The sequence below is a fragment of the Nasonia vitripennis genome, assembly GCF_009193385.2.
Source record: "Nasonia vitripennis strain AsymCx chromosome 1 unlocalized genomic scaffold, Nvit_psr_1.1 chr1_random0005, whole genome shotgun sequence".
NCBI lineage: Eukaryota > Metazoa > Arthropoda > Insecta > Hymenoptera > Pteromalidae > Nasonia > Nasonia vitripennis.
This window is the reverse complement of record NW_022279591.1, coordinates 3,792,763-3,809,654: the sequence shown is the minus strand read 5'-3', so window position 1 is coordinate 3,809,654 and position 16,892 is coordinate 3,792,763. Positions and strand designations below refer to the sequence as shown.

Here is a 16,892-nt window from a genome sequence, read left to right as displayed (position 1 = left end):
GCGCTCTGTGTAGAGCGGAGAAAGCGTTTGGCCCCTCTCCTCGAGGGCGACGGTAGTGGATCCGGAGAGTCTGCTGGAGCTGATGATGGCGTGGCTGCTACTCTGGAGAGTGACGTTGGGCTGATCGGTGGGTCGTCCTGACGGTTGCTTCCTGGAGAAAGGTCGTCTGGCTGGCTGATAATCTCTAGCAGCTCGTCCCTGTTGATTACCCGGTGAGAGGGGCAAGAGCGCTCGAAAGCCCATATTTAAATGAGCACTGAAAAGTGCTAGTTATGAATATTATGTATATAAATCTAATTAAAACTTGTGCATGCAAATAAAAATTTCGAAGCATGCTGATTGACCCGGCGAAGTACCAAAAGAGTTGCTAAACTCTAGGAATAACGGATTATAACGGCGCTGAGAAGTTTATTTCACAGATCCTAATGTATTTTATATACATTTTTTATATATACTCTATTTGTAAATTTTTTCGAGAAAATACAGTACAAATTTTAATAATATTGATGTATTATAAGCCGCAATCAACATTGCTAAAAACATAGTTTGCAAATTTTTTTTGGGTCGCCTTTCGATCTTTGTTTAAAATCTTGAATTGATGTCTTTTTCCGCTTCTTGTACATCTATATTTTCCTACAATTAAATAATTAGTTTTATTATCCTGAACAAATTCTTAAAGATGTAAAATATTTTAATCATTATGTAATATATATTACTTTTATGTTTATGCAAATTATTTATTGCATTAAATGAATCCATTGTTGAATTTTAATGTTGACGATAATCTGAAACATACAGGAATAAATCATTTCAAATATAAATATTTAGGTGATAAATAATCTTGGTAGAAAATTGGCAATTAAAGTTACTGATGGAAAACCTATTTTTCAAGTATTGGCAATTATTAAGCAAAGAATTAATCGTGCGAAAATCTCGATTATTAAATTTCAACATAACGCTAAACTCTCAAAGCGATATTAACATTTTAATTTCCTAAATATATTTTTTATTATTAAAGAAATACAAATAATCTTAGAGATCTAAACAATTTTAAATTTAAAAAAAAATTTGTATAAGTTTGTTAGTGAGAATGTTTACTTTTAACAGTAACAAGTGATTTTGTAACAAGTCTGATATTTGTTTTTAAATTTTTCTTTTGCTCTTATTTGAAAACTAACATGTCCCAGAGTGCTCATGATTTATATTTACATTTAATTTGTATTGTGCATAGATGTTCAGAATTAAATAGAGTTTTAGTTCCATATTGAAAGTATTTAAGTTAATAACAATTCAAATTTGATTATATTTTTACAGTTATAGAAGAAATGTATGTGCAAAACATTAGATCTGTAGACCTATTAGTTTTCGTATAACAGCAAAAGTAAAATTTAAAAAACAGACATCGGACGGAATCTCTTGTTACTCTTAAAAGTAAAAAATCTCATCAATCTACTGATATGAAAAATAAACTAACAATTATTTCCTGTATATAAAAAACAACAACAAACCAAAAAATTATGGGATAGAGTTAGTAGTTATACATGTATACTGCAACAACACATCATACATGAGAAATCATACACGACAAATATGGAAATTCACATAGGTCTGGATGTATAGAGACAAAGAGAAGCTTGTAAATATATTGGATTTATTGTTTCATTACTACTAAGGCAAAGGCATGTATTGTATAATATTAAGGTATACTTAGTGTTTTTGTCCAAATTTTGATTATGTTTAGTATGTTGTTTAATTTTTGTATTCTTTGATTGTGTATCTTTGTGTGAAGATGATCTTTTTATGCATTATAATTTAAAATTTGTTTCAGGACTTAAATATAATAAACGTGCCATTAATAACAAAGATGCATCTTATATATATATATATATATAAGAATGATATATATATATATATATATATATATATATATATATATATATATATATATATATATATATATATATATATATATATATATATATATATATATAATTATATGAATATATATATATATAATTCATAAGCACATATACATACATGAACACGCATGCACACGCTCAAACACAATCACAATGAAATGTACAATGTAATTTATATTTGAAACATATTTATCTAAAAAGATGAAAATATAATAATTGTTCTGTCAAGAAATAATATTTTTTTTATAAATATATATACAAGATTTGTTTTTCATTTTTGACATATATGTGCATACGATATTGTTTGTCACTCTAGTAAACTTGTTTTATTTTGCAGTTGAAGGCTAAATAATATTTGAATCATGATTATATATTAACTATCTAAATAAATTATGACATAAATTTAATTACCTTCAGTGAATGACGTTGATGCTCTAGTTTTTGTAGCTAAATCAATAAAACGTAATTTTTTAATCATCTCTGAAGGAGCAGTTGTAGTAGTGTACTCATTTGCTAAAATAATTTTTTTTAATGCATTAAAATATCTATAAGTAAGCATGATTAAGAGTAGTAATAATTTAAAAATGTATTTTTATAACACATACACTGCGCGTGAATTGATCCACGGTATTATTACTGTCGCCACGACTGTCGCTATGACAGCTACATGAAAACTCCTCCTTTGTTGACTATGGCCATGTGATTTTTTTGTGACGGTCGGATTTGGTAGCAATACCGTGGATCAATTCACGCGCAGTGTACATAGTAAATTATTTCTTGAGACGTTTCTTAAAATAATGACTTATTTTTTTGAGACGTCTAATAGCTTTTCAGAATTTTCTATTATATCTGTAAATTTTTTAAAATATAAGGTAAGGTATTGAATTTAAAATAAGTTTATAATAATATTTATTATGACGTGATAAAAAATAATGAATGTATTAAAAATAGGGCTCAAAGAAATGTGACATTTACTCAAACTTGAAATATTGTAGGCCGAATAGCAAACATACAATTTGATGAAAATCTGATTACAAAAAATTTTTTAGGTCCCTTGTATGAGATTTGTAAATATTATAATGCAAAACATTTTGCTTTTGAGTATATTCGAAATAAATTGTCTAACTGTTGTCATAAGGGTAAAATAAATTTACCAGAAAATCCTTGTTACCCAGAAGAATTAAAATTATTGGCTAAAAAATATACGATCATATAATTATTCTTTGGCGTTTGCAAGTTTTGGAGCTAATTTCGACAAATTATCTGGTATATTAGAATTTGTGCTTAAGTATATCACAATGTTTATGCTTTTCTGGATAATGAAATGACAACGAATCAACGTAAAAATGATAAAAATAATCGTGATGCAAAATTAGATTTACTAAGTTAATTAGACAGTTTATTGAGAAAAATGAATCCACATTCTAAAGCTTATAAAATGATGTATAAGGTAGAAAAAGAAGCATTAAAACGGTCTAATGAAAGGAATTGCAAATCAAAAAATATTATAATGTCAATTACAAGAAATGATAAATTAGATAAAAATAGATATAATGAAACTACATGTAATGAAGTTGCAATGATATTTGTTGGTGAAGATTGCCATCCACCAATCGAACGTGATATTGTTATATATTCAACGCATGATAAACCGATAAGCATACCTCTTATAAGTAAACGCGCTGATCCAATGACATATCCACTTATTTATCCAAATAGTGGTTATAAATGGATGCCTAATATGAAGTGTAAATTTGGTAAAAATAATATTACTAATTTGCAGTTTTTAAATTATAGAGTTAGTGTAAGAAATGAATTTAATCCGCATCTAAATTTAGGCAAAGGTATCTCAACAGGCAATAATAGATGCGTTTGTTAGATTAGAAAGCTCCAAATTATATTTTATAAGAAAAAATCAAAATATTTTACGAAGCGATTGCAATAAAGGTATGATGGATTATATGCACAAAAAAGGAGATGCTGAAAACATACAAATCGGGTTGCCATCAAATTTCACTAGATGTCCTAGGCATTTAAATAGTATATTGTGTACCAAGGGCGTAGAGTGGGCTTTCTTAGACCGAGTCAAGGCGAGTTAGCCAGAGCCGAAGGTGAGGGCGTTTACGAGCCGCAGACGAGTACTGCAACCACACAAAGCCTAAAAGCCCACTCAGCCCTTGGTGTACACCATATTTTTGTAACGCATGTACTGATTTCCACGTTTACGCACCCGCACACATACGCATATGTACATAATCATATACACACCCACAGACTCATATACCTTTATTTGATGTGAACTACTGATAATTTTCTTTAAAAAATTTTAGCGGGCGTTTTTCATTTTTTTTGCCGTTAAAGTTACTTTACGCCCGCTTAATAGGTACGAAAAACGCGAAAATCGTGCTTGTGTTACAAAAAGTTTTTTACTTAATATTTTAATAGATTACTTAAAATGACATAATATACCTTTTTTATATGTTGCTTGGACCATTATTGCAGCAATCTTACTTAGTAATGGAAGCACAGTACATACGACATTTAAATTGCCACTGAATATTAATGACTGAAAACTTAAAGATGTACAAATTATAATATGGGTTGAAATATCAATGACACCGAAATTTGCTTTTAAAGCAGTTAATCATTTTCTTCAAGATTTATGTGACGTAACAGTAATATTTGGTGGAAAATCTATACTCTTTTTAAGAGATTTTAGACAAACATTACCAATAGTTCGACACGGTAGTCGAATTGAAGTTATCGAAAATTCAGTAAAGTATGGCTATTTATGGACGAATTTTAGACGCATGATATTGAATCCAAACTTCGTGTATCCAATAATGATGACAATTTTAAACAATGGCTATTAAATGTTTGTGATAGAAAACGTTTAAATTTATCTACGACGTATTGCATTTAAGCAATATCAGCGGAATCGTTACGAAGCCGAAAACTGACGACTGAGATTAATAAGTAGATCAGCGAGGTTAATGAGTATCCCCTGTATACGCCGAGCGACCAGTTGTAATTATACACTCGATCTGGACTCTTGTACGACGCTCCTAGCCGTCGACAAGAGTTATCCAGGCTTAAGTTGCAAGTTGCTCCCGATACCTATAAAACTTTATCTTGAATAAATCGTGAAAGTCAATCAACTACAAGTGTTTTTCCATTGAATGTATCCATCCTGTATAAGCCTGACTACAGCACAGCAGCAGAGTTTCCAGCCCAAGCAGTTAAACCCAAATAAGTAAAAATTCAATAATTAATTATAGGTCGGAATTTCGACTTAACATTGGTTCCGATACAAATCGAATTATAGAGTCTTAACAGAAAAGTTACATATAAAAAAAGAGGGACAATTTTAACAAATTAATCAAACTACAGTTGCATTTGTAAATATAAACAAATATAAATTACATATATAAATATTCATACCCCAAAAGTAAGTTAAAGTGTTGACGTTGCAGTGTCAGCAAGGCGATTGAAAGAAGCGCTTCAAATTGGTAGCGCTTGTGTCACTAGGTCAAACGAGAATATACAAAACATATGTGAAGAAATTAATTACGCGCATACCTAGAAAGTAGATCGAGTGTTAAAATATAAGTAGGACAGTAAAATTTCGTTTGAATTGTTTGTAAGCGATTTGAAATTCTAAAATTCGGACTAAATAATATTTTATAATAAAGAAAAAGGTAACAAAAATGAGATTATCAAATGAGTGATAATAAGAAAGAAGTAAATAAAAACGACACTCAGAGGCCAAGATTATCTAGAAACGCTGTTCGTGAAAATCCAGCATTAACAAAGGACATAGTAATCCCTAATATCCAAAACCCATTCACAAAAAGTAAGAAAATAATTCGATCGCCGCCGACAAACAGCAGATGGATAAAAGATAGTCAGCAAGTACTATTATCTGATATAAATAATAAAAAGCTAGAAGATAGCCAACAAATAGTAACACCCGATACAGATCAGCAAAGTAAACAGAATTTAGAAATTCAAGAAATTTTGAAAGAAAATAAGGACTTGAAGAAGAAGATACAACATCAGGGCGAACTACAGGAGCAATCAAAAAGCAAATCAAGCAGCTTAATAAAAACCATCCAAGCCTAAGTATACCGCTAACACCTGCAAAACAAAAAGAATTTGAGATAGTAGAAAAGCCAAATCATTCAACATTTTCACCTATAACACCAGCCACAGCGATTCCAATAGGCCTAGACAGAACGGTTAATAATACCAAATTTCTACAAGGAGTTGAGGAGATATCGTTAATAGATATAGAAGGTATTAGTGACCAGCCTAGCTTAATTGGAAACCCAAGTAATTCAAAGTTTAATTTTACTTTTGATTTTGATAATCTTCTTGACGGCAATCGTGCCAACGATATCAACATGGCGGAGAATCCGCTACGCTTATCGTTAAAATATGTAGCTAATTTGGTGCCAGAATTTGATGGAAAAAATATTTCGGTTAATGAATACATCGAAAAATTGAAACATGCCAAGAATATGTTATCAGCAGCAGATCAAGCTAATTTAATTCCAATTTTGAAAATTAAATTAAAAGGGGAAACTTACAAGGCAATGTTGAATGCAACAATCAATACTATTGAAGATTTCATAAAAGCAATACGACAGATATACCCATCTACTGAGAATATGCACTCTCTGTATGGGTAAATTGAAGAAATTTTGCAAAAACCGGACGAATCGGTTCTTAGTTTTGCCAATAGATTGCAAGAGTTAGAGCTGAAGATTAAGGAGAGCAAAGAAGTACAAGGTCTCACAGCAACAGAAAAGGCCGCGTTTGAAACTAAAATAAATAATGATGCTTTTCAAGGTTTTAAGGGAGGATTAAAGCAAGAAATCAGAATAGAATTGGGAGCAGTAACCAATTTAACAGAAGCCATTACAAAAGCTATAGAAATAGAATCGAAATTCAATAAAAGAGGAATTTTATGCCATAAAATAAATAATATATATAGTAATTCACATAATCACAATACAAGTAATGCTACTATATACGCGTGTCAAATCTGTGACAGTTATGGGCATGAAGCATTATTCTGTCATAATTCGGGATGTGTATATTGTAAAAACAAGGAGCATTTGTCGAACAACTGCAGAAAAGTCAAGGATAAAATTGAATTGATTTGTAAATTTTGCAATAATCAAGGGCATTCTATAGACGCGTGTAAACTGAATAAAATTAAAGGCAATCATTGCCAATATTACCAGGTTATGGGCCATACAGTGACTCAATGCCCATTTATAATAGAATATGAATTTTGTTGGAAATGTAAAGAAAGTGGTCATGATCCAACTGCCTGTACAAAAAAGGCAGATGTTATCAATTCATGTGAATTTTGCAATAGCACGGGCCATACGATAAAAGCATGCCCAGAGGTTATATGCAAACGATGCAATCAACTTGGACATCCAGTAAAGTACTGCCCGTTAGTAAGAAGTCCGATTGCAAATAACAGATTTATATAATGTGCTCAATTTGTAATGCAGAAGACCATGGAGCCATAGAATGTAAACAAGTCAAAATATTAATAGCGCAACACAAGACAAAATCTTTTCAAATGAATATTCAATGTCAAGTCTGTGATGAAAAAAGTCACTCAGCTAAAAACTGTCCTCAAATAGGTAATAAACAGCAAAGTTTTAATAGTTCAAATACTAAATATCAAAATGTTAGTTAAAACTCTAATAACTTTAGAAAATATAGCAACTATAACAATCAAAATACTAATTTTCAAAATACAAATAATAGTCAAATAAAGTGTAATTATTGCAAAATGCGTGGTCACCCTGTATATAAGTGTAGAAAATTGAAGAATTTAGGAAATATTGCTAGAAGAGAGGAAAACTGTACATATTGTAATATTGTAACAAAATCGGTCATAACATAAAAAATTGTACCGAAGTAAAATCATTGGAAATGCGTGCGAGCAAATTTTGCAGTCTCTGCAAAAATACAAACCATATAGTCCAAGAGCCAGCCAGTTAAAATCGTCGTCATAAGGTACAAGGTTGTTCTCCACCGAAATCAGTATCTTACATTTTGAAGTAGACATAGCCGCATAGGCAGAAGTGTACATGGGGGACGTATGTGTGGGTGTATTTTCGAACATGCCAATCCAAAGATTCAACTTACGTCATAAGGTACAAGCTTGAAAATTTGCAGGAATGTAGGTAATGACGTTCTTAATAAATAAAAAAGTTGGCAGAAGCGGATGTTGGAGACAAGATGGCGGAGGAAGTACCGGAAGTGCCAAACAATTTATTTCTACTTACGTCACAAAGTAAACTTCTGCCTTTTTGCATACGGCTTCTTCAAGCCGCCAATGTGCTAGAAAAAAATTGACAGAAGTGTAGGTGAGGGATAAGTGCAAAAAAAATCAACAACAAATGCGCAGAACTGGGAAAATTAGATTTTGCACTATGTATTTGATATAAAATTTTATATTATGATAAAAAATAAGATTACGAATACATACAGTTATATATATATATATGACTTCAATTAATTATTTTCTGATTCATCGCTTTCACACGATGTATTTTCTTCTATATCATCATCTTCTATAATAATATCTCGAACTGTTTCCGGAAATTGGGATCCCGTGAACCATAGAAAGTCGAATTTATTGTCAGCAACGACCCAACCATGTTCTAAAGGATTTAGATCTCTAGCAATTTTTTTTTGTTGCATTGGTCCACGCATTTGCTATAAACCTAGCCCTCAACAATTGTTGTTTTAATTCATCTTGACATGGGAGAAAATTCGAAGCATCAACGTTTTTCAGATTTTTTTTTAAATGCTTCATTAATGTTCTTCACCATATAATTGCGTGTAAATATTTGGTATCGAGCATCGTTAACCGTATTCGTTTTTATGCCATATATTTTACATACATAAGATTCTAAAATTGTAAAAACGTCATCTTTATTCCATTTATCATTACCCAAATCAGTGAATGCTTCTTGATACTCTTCTGATTTACATAAAATTTTCAAAGGATTGTTTTTTCCTTTTCTACAGAAGGATGGATTTGCATCACAACCTGTTAATGCATGAAAACCTGGTAGGGCTGTGCATAAAGTATTTCCAAGAGTTATGTATAACGTATTAAGATTAATTATTTGCTTCTTTCCATATGTACCACACTCTATCCAGACTTTTGAATTATGTTTTAAATTATGCATTTTAGGCGATAATATCGAGGAAGATTTCATCATCGCTGAAGAGCTTGGCAGAGACGTCATTCAAGACGAGAAAGACGTAAGGCTACTCACGTTTGTAGAAATCGCGTTGCCGAGTGTCTACAAAACAGTCGCGGCACGAATTGCGCAGGATAGCGGATTCGACGGTGCCGACAAAGAGTGCGTAGACTGCTGAATAAAGCAGCCGAGAGCCAAGACCAGCCGAGAACTGCGAGCCTCAACGACGAGCGAGACGTCACCAACGCTGGACAGCGAAATATCTCTCAACGAAGAGCTCAGTTCGGACACAGAGTCACAGAGGACTTCGGAGCTTTGTTCGTCATGCAACGAGTTGCGTGAGGGAGATTCTAAGACCCTCACGTACACGCGACTTCTAGAGGAAATGAGGAGAATGCTTCATCAGTTGCGAGAGTTAGAAGAGAAGGTGAAACGTCTCGAGAAGCCAGAGATGAATCAGACGAAAAGTCCACTCGCCGGCGCGGAGCAAAGACGCACGCCAAGCGAAACCACAGCGGAAGACAGCGTCAGCGTCCAGTACTTCGCAGAAGAGCAAAACCAAGCAGGTAAACGAAGTACGACGCAATAGCCCGAGCCCTAAAAGCCAGAGCAAAGAGGAAGCAAGGGAAAGCGTTCCTTCGTCCAGTGGATCACGCCTCGTCGAGCGAGTCGAGCGAAGGCACAAGGGTGAACGGAAACCCGCGGTCCAGAAAGGCCACTTGCCCCACGGCAAGCAGACGCAAAGAGCGCAAGATGGCCGATCGCATAAGAGGAAACACCAGCATAGCGCGAAGGTCGATCGGACGAACAAGACGATGATCGGCGCATCGAAGCATGCACGCGAAACTGAAAAAAGATGCTGGATATGTGGACGCATGAAAGGGAAAGTTGCTCTGAGCCAAATAATGCAGTCAAGCATCATGTCCAGAAGAGCGCGTAAAAGGCTCGAGTGCTAGACCTGTGGACGATTGACGCATTGGTGGCGCGACTGTCCCAACGCAGGGGACAGCGGTTGTGAAACGAGAACTTCACAGGCGCAGAACACTAGACGGTGCAGGAGGTCTGATTACGAGAGCGCTAAGGAGTTAGACTCGACAGCCTCCGCCCCAAAGTCCTTCCCGTGCCTGTCTCGACGCACTGAGACAGTGCAAACTCGTGTAGAGCTACCAGAAAGTTTACCCCGGGATGGATCATTGTTACCCCAGGGAAGGTCAGACGCGAGGGCGCGCTCGCGCTTTGAGCGAAGCAAGTCCAGGGAAGGGGACACGTCGCAGTGTGATAGTCCTACGAAATCTTACACCTACTAATGAACAGCGCAAGCAAATTGGACGCAAAGCGGATTAAGACCGTAGAAAGGTCAGAGGTGCAAGAGCTTGAATCCGCTAGCTTCGTCCGTAGGACGGGCGTCCAGCGCTGAAGATGGTGGTACCATGACGCTTGAGCACAATGAGGACGCAAGAATGCGCGGAGAGAAAAGCGTTAATTGCGGAAATAATGATTTCATTTTAGGTTAACTTTATCGATTTTTAACCTTATATGCGGGTTTATAATACAAAAAAGCGGTATCCTATTCCATTCCTAGGTACATCAAGATATGTTTTCAATTTTAAAAAATGGGTTTTATTGAATACTCGATCTAAGACTGAATTTGTCCCATTTTTTTGATTTTGAGACCACTGTGCGCCGCCTCCGCGGGCGTTGCAACAAGCGGTTGCAACGCAAAACTGAGAAGCCGGCTCCGCACAGGAGAGTGCGGAGAGGTAGCACACGTGCGAACACGCCGTTCGCGAAGCAGCTCTAAAGACGAGCTGCGTTGCAACGCGGGTAAATCGAGGACGTTGAGAGAGTTCTCCGTCGCACCGACAGGTTGTGATCCAGTTGAATATCACCGAGTTTTCCCCCGAAAGTGAACCCCGTTACAATGTCAGTATGGATGTGTGTGTGTGTGTGTGTGTGTGTGTGTGTTCGTTCGTATCGCCTCTAGCTCAGCTTCTACTCAGTGGATTTCAATCCACCAAGTCTTATTTTCTTTGTTTTTACTAGTACTAGTACTGTTTTTTCAGTTTTGAGATTTCAGTTTTTTCTAATAAAGTTATTGGAAAAGTTGATGAAAGTAAATTGCTTAGTATGTACCTTAAAGAGAATAAAATTACCTATTTTTTTACCGCCGAAAATTTATATTATCGTTCGTCGTTTTTTATTACTCACCATAAAGCGCAAATTTTTAAAATTGTTTTAACTCGAAAACTAAATTTTGAATCATTCTAAAAAATCATGATTATTGAAAGTTTTTAGGACTATACTTCACTTTAATTTTAAGTCATTTCATAGGGCAGATCCTGAGAAAAAAATCAACAACTGAAAAAAGTCGTTTTTCTACGTGACGCGGTAACTTGAGTAAAAAGGCATTAATCAAGTTCACATTTTGGATTTAGTCAGCCTTATATAGCACTTCGATCCCTATGTTTGGATTGTTTACGAAACCAGTTAGTTTTAAAGATATTAAGATTCAAATTTTTTTTTTCTCACCCTGTATACTATGAATCGTTTTTTATACGTGACGCGATAACTGGAGTAAAAAGGAGTAAAAAAACAGTTAGCTTCATAATTTTGTTTCTCACCCTGTATACTTTGCATAATTGAAAACTGCATAGCTTATATCTCTATCGTCCTCACAGTGGCAAGTAGGTTAAGTAATTTTAATTCCAACGTGAGGGTACATGGCAATTGGCGTTGGCGGCTACCTCAGACATACTGCCATCTTGCGTCAGTATTGGCATGCGCCACACAGTGTAAAAATTTTATTTTTTGTATTAAATCCTAATATCTCACAATTGAGTGAACGGAATTGGATGAAATTTGGTTAGAGTATAGTTTGAGTTATGTGGAATAAGAGAAAAATATTTGGAAGGCTCACAATAGTCGGGGGCCCCAAAATTCAAGGTAAAAAGGCCCATTTTGTTATTTTATCGATAAAATCTTTTTTTTTATCGATAAATGCTTTTTTCAATATTTATAACATTTTTTTTTAAACTATGCGACTTACAAATTGTTGTCTACTGAACTTAAATCTATCGAGAAAAGTTGTCTTAGCTTTTCCAGTTTTCAAGAGAATCCACTTAAATTTTGCTAATTCACAATTCCGATCTATAATTAATTATTGAATTTTACTTACTTGGGTTTAACTGCTTGGGCTGTAGTCAGGCCTATATAGGATAGATATATTCAATAGAAAAACACTTGTAGTTGATTGACTTTCACGATTTATTCAAGATAAAGTCCTATAGGTATCGGGATCGCGACTTAAGCCCGGATAACTCTTACCTTACTCTTAACTAATAGTAAAATTCCCGCAGAGGTAAACGCAGTTACCTGTTCGGGAGGCCGGTATACTTACTAACTATAGTTCCTTATAACTAAAATAAAATCTATTTCAAGATATGTAGTACCTAACTTACACTTTAACAGTTTTACAATATGAAAGATTGATTAATAACGTTTTAATAAAATTTGTATACAGAATACATAGCAATTTATAAATACATTATCAATATTTCTTATTAATTTTATAAAAAAGATTTTTTTTTTTACATGTGAAACTTAACCCATTCTCTTAGTTTATAAGTATAATTCTTAGAGCTTAAAGTTTTTAGGTTATTTGGCAGATCATTATAAACTCCTATGGCTTTGTCATTTTTTCCTCTACTCCTGTCCAAGAACTATCCGTCGAAATAATTGCTGTATCATCCGCATATGATATTATTGAATTTGCAGGCATATTTTGCAAGAGATCATTATCATATATAATAAAAAACAGTGGACCTAAGATAGTACCTTGTGGTACACCCGTAGTAATTGTTTTGGATTCGCTTATACAGTCATTAATTTTTACTCTTTGATTTCTACCTTCCAGATAACTTGTTATAAGTTTGTGTGCCGTGCCTCTGATTCCATAGTTGTAAAGTTTATCAAGTAGTATCTTATGATCTACCGTATCAAAAGCTTTCGCAAGATCGAGAAAAATGATTGCAATCGGGGTACTATTGTCTAATTTCTCATAAATAATATTGGTTATTTCTGCCAGAGCATCTTTCGCACCTCTATTTTTAACAAAATAAAACTCAATATTCTATTATAAATGATTTTTTCGAAGATCTTTGCTACATTGGATATTAAAGATATTGCTCTATAATTAGTTATATTCCTCTTGTTTCCAGTTTTATGTATCGATATTATATCAGCATTTTTTAACGCAGTCGGCCATATAGAATTTTCTATGCATATATTTATAATATGTACCAGTGGGTCTACTATGTACTGTGTTAGAGTTTTTAGGGATTTAGAGTTTATGTTGTCTACTCCTCCATTTTTTAATTTCATATTTTGAATTATTCCAGTAATTTCAAAGTAATTAGTAGGCGTAATAAAAATAGAATTATTATTTATCTTTGGTAATTTGACGTTTACATTCACTGGTTGCACTATTTGATCACTCAATGTTTTGCCGATGCTACTAAAGTAAGAGTTGAAATGGTTAGCAATATCTGTATGATTATTTATTAAATTTTTCCTATCATCATAAATCTGGTTTATATTTCTATCTTTTTTCGCATTTTTACCTAGTTTTTGTTTGATTACTCTCCACAGGTTTCTGGGATTATCACTATTTTTTACAACCTGATCTCTATCATATATTATTTTTGCTTCTTTAATTACCCTATTTAAAATTTTAATATAATTCCGATATTCTATCTTCAGATTCACATTAACTGGTTCAGTTTTCCATAATTTGTATAGTATTTCTTTTCTTTCGCAAGAATTTAGTATTGCCTTAATGATCCATTTACTTCTGGGTACTTTGTTATTGTGTTTATTGTTTAATTTCTTTATGAAAATAGCCCGTTGTACACAATTATTTATTTTTTCTAACAATGTATTCACAGCTACATATATTTGGGTTATTGATTCTTCTATATTTTTTTTTCTTAAATTTACTTAATGCTGTAAATAATGGGTAATGATCTGTTACTGTACTTAATAATTTAAAATGTAAAGTGTGTATTGTCTTAGCTTTAGTAAATATATTATCAATGCATGTTCCAGTGTTATTATTCCTATTGGACGGTCTAGTAATACCTTGAAATCCCGGTAGATAACCATTATCCAAAAAATTGTTCTGACTAATATTATCTAGATTTAATAGGTCAATGTTAAAATCACCTATAATTAAGTGATTATTAGCATATTTCTTCTTATATAGTAATTGTTTTATATTGGTAATAAATTCAATTTTTGGAATGTCATGTGATCTGTATAGTGCTGATATCTCTATATTGCCATTATCAGTTTCAATGATTGAATTAATTATTTTAAGTTTACCTATTTCAATCATTTGAGTACTTTCAATAATGGAATTCTCAATATACATCACTATACCATCCGATTTGTTTATTTTGCTATTATTATAATATAATTTGTATTCGTTCAGATTAAAATAGTTGTAATAATCTATGATCCAAGTTTCGACGCAAACTATAATACTAGGCTTAGTATTTAAGCTCTCAATAAGTGCTTGCAGTTGTAAAAAATTACCATTAAGGCTACGAATATTTAAGTATAAAATATATTCTTTTTTATATTTCACGTAATTATTGAGAGTGATAAGACTATGAAAAGTATTTTCTGTTTGAATTATATCTTTTTGTACACTGTCAATTAACTCAATGTTCTGCTCCATGATCGTATTACCGTTTTTTACCTATACACATCCGTGCCGCGCGCCTTTATAAGGCGGATCGTGCGGCGCAACGGGCAGTTCTACTCGAGCTCTACTCCTGATAGTATCGCGCGCACAGTAATTTATAAGTTGAAAATATTTCTACTGCAGTTCTAATTTTAATTGTATTCGATATTCGAAAATCTTTTATGTTGAAACTCGCAGTGGTTACCTATAACTTAATGCATAGCAACCGTATCAACAACATATAGCAAATTCTTGGCAGCTTTGTATTTACGTCGCGTCAAAAATTCGGTTACGTTTTAGTTAAATTCAAAGTTTTACTCACGATTTTTTAATGCTGTATGCATGGACACTTTGGCTTTTAATATAAAACTGAATTCGAAATTTAATCGCGATTTTTTATGTACAAATGATTGTGCTGAATACTCAATCCAGGCTGCAATCACTGGATAGAGAGAGAGAGAGAGAGAGAGAGAGAGAGAGAGAGAGAGAGAGAGAGAGAGAGAGAGAGAGAGAGAGAGCTGCTCAAATCCTCATACCCCACTCTCCTCGAGTTCCACGCATCTAACATCGAAGGAAGGCTCGAGAGGGAATCTAAAAACGTAAAACAAAAATGCACTAACGTCAAAGGAAGGCCCTAGAGGGAAGCAAAAAAATTCAAACATAAAATGCTGAAAGTAACATCAGAATAAGGCTCTAGAAGAAAGCTAAAAAGTTATAATAAAAATGCTTCAACCTTTTAACCCACTCACCCCGAGATCTGCGCATCAACATTTAAGGAAGGCTCTAGAGGGAAGGTTAAAAGTTAAAACTAAGTAAAGAATTTTATAGCACAGTGCGGCTAAAATCCGCTGTTAAGTCACATCTATCTGTGATGAAAGTAGTCCATAATTGTATCTTGAGGTTAGATAAACGAATAGGCATGACTTGCGTACTTAAACAGTCTGTGCTATAAAATTGTATACGATACTAGTGACTAAAATGGTTCAGTTTTACACGGAGCTTAAGGGGATGTAGTCGCTAAAGTTTTCCAACTCCACCACGTGGTATTTTATATTTCCAAACTTTCAGAAAAACAGAAAGTACGATTGAAATTTCCTTTGGTAGAACGATTCATTAAACTTAACACTATGGCGCTACAGACTCGGTTTTTCATTGCAAGCTTTAATTAAAAAGTTGTATGCAACAATAAATTTTAAGGATGGCGCTATAATCGCGTGAGCACGCGTAAACATCTGTTCGTATTTCCAAGATTTTAGAAAAACTAAATGTCCGATCGAAATTTCCCTTAGTAGAATGATTTATTAAACCTTACACTGCAGCGCTACAAGCTCGGTTTTTCATTACAAGCTTCATTTAAAAAGTTATATGTAATAGAAAAACAGTGTTTTAACGACGACATCCCCTTAACGCACTTACTCGCTCGGGTGCTAATTACGCGCCGTGTAAAAAGAACCATTTAAGTCACACGTATCGTAACCCACTATTGGAAAATTATAAAAACTTGCCTAAATATTCATATACCTTAATATTTGAAAAATATCTTTATGTTTCAAAATTTAGACAATAAAGTAACAATTAAAACAATCAGTCAAGAGAATATTAACGAAATAGAAGAGTTTGTGCGACAACATCGTACAAAAATGAAATAGAACAAGGAAATTTTTCCAACTATTATGGCACTTACTATAAGAATCTTGATGAATTTAGAGATAACGCCATAATCTATAAAATAAAATAATTCATAGAAACTAATTTAAAAAAAATGTTTAAACGGAAATTACAAGTAACATTAGTTAAAAAAGCGAAAACGAAAAATATTAACGCTGATAAAGAAATAGAATCACAAAAATTATTTTAAAACTGTAGCTTCCTCCAACTATATTTATAGTTCCAATAAATAAAATTCTTGTATCAGATTGCTTATGCTCACGCCTGTACTGGATGAGGCATTTTGCATTTCTACTTAATGAAATGAATTGCAATTTATAT

General features: G+C 33.3%; 1 protein-coding gene and 1 long non-coding RNA gene across 8 annotated transcripts in view; both read right to left on the bottom strand.

Moving 5' to 3' along the window:
• Nucleotides 1–16,892, bottom strand: part of LOC103317675 (protein strawberry notch) — a 340,816-nt gene that overhangs the window by 176,995 nt on the left and 146,929 nt on the right. The gene's annotated exons all lie outside the window — the stretch shown is intronic.
• LOC116415726 lies at nucleotides 382–5,255 on the bottom strand. Its single transcript, XR_004226308.1, has 4 exons — nucleotides 4,389–5,255; nucleotides 2,331–2,432; nucleotides 717–785; nucleotides 382–633 (listed from the first exon to the last, which is right to left on the bottom strand). It is a non-coding gene; the product is annotated as an uncharacterized LOC116415726 (long non-coding RNA).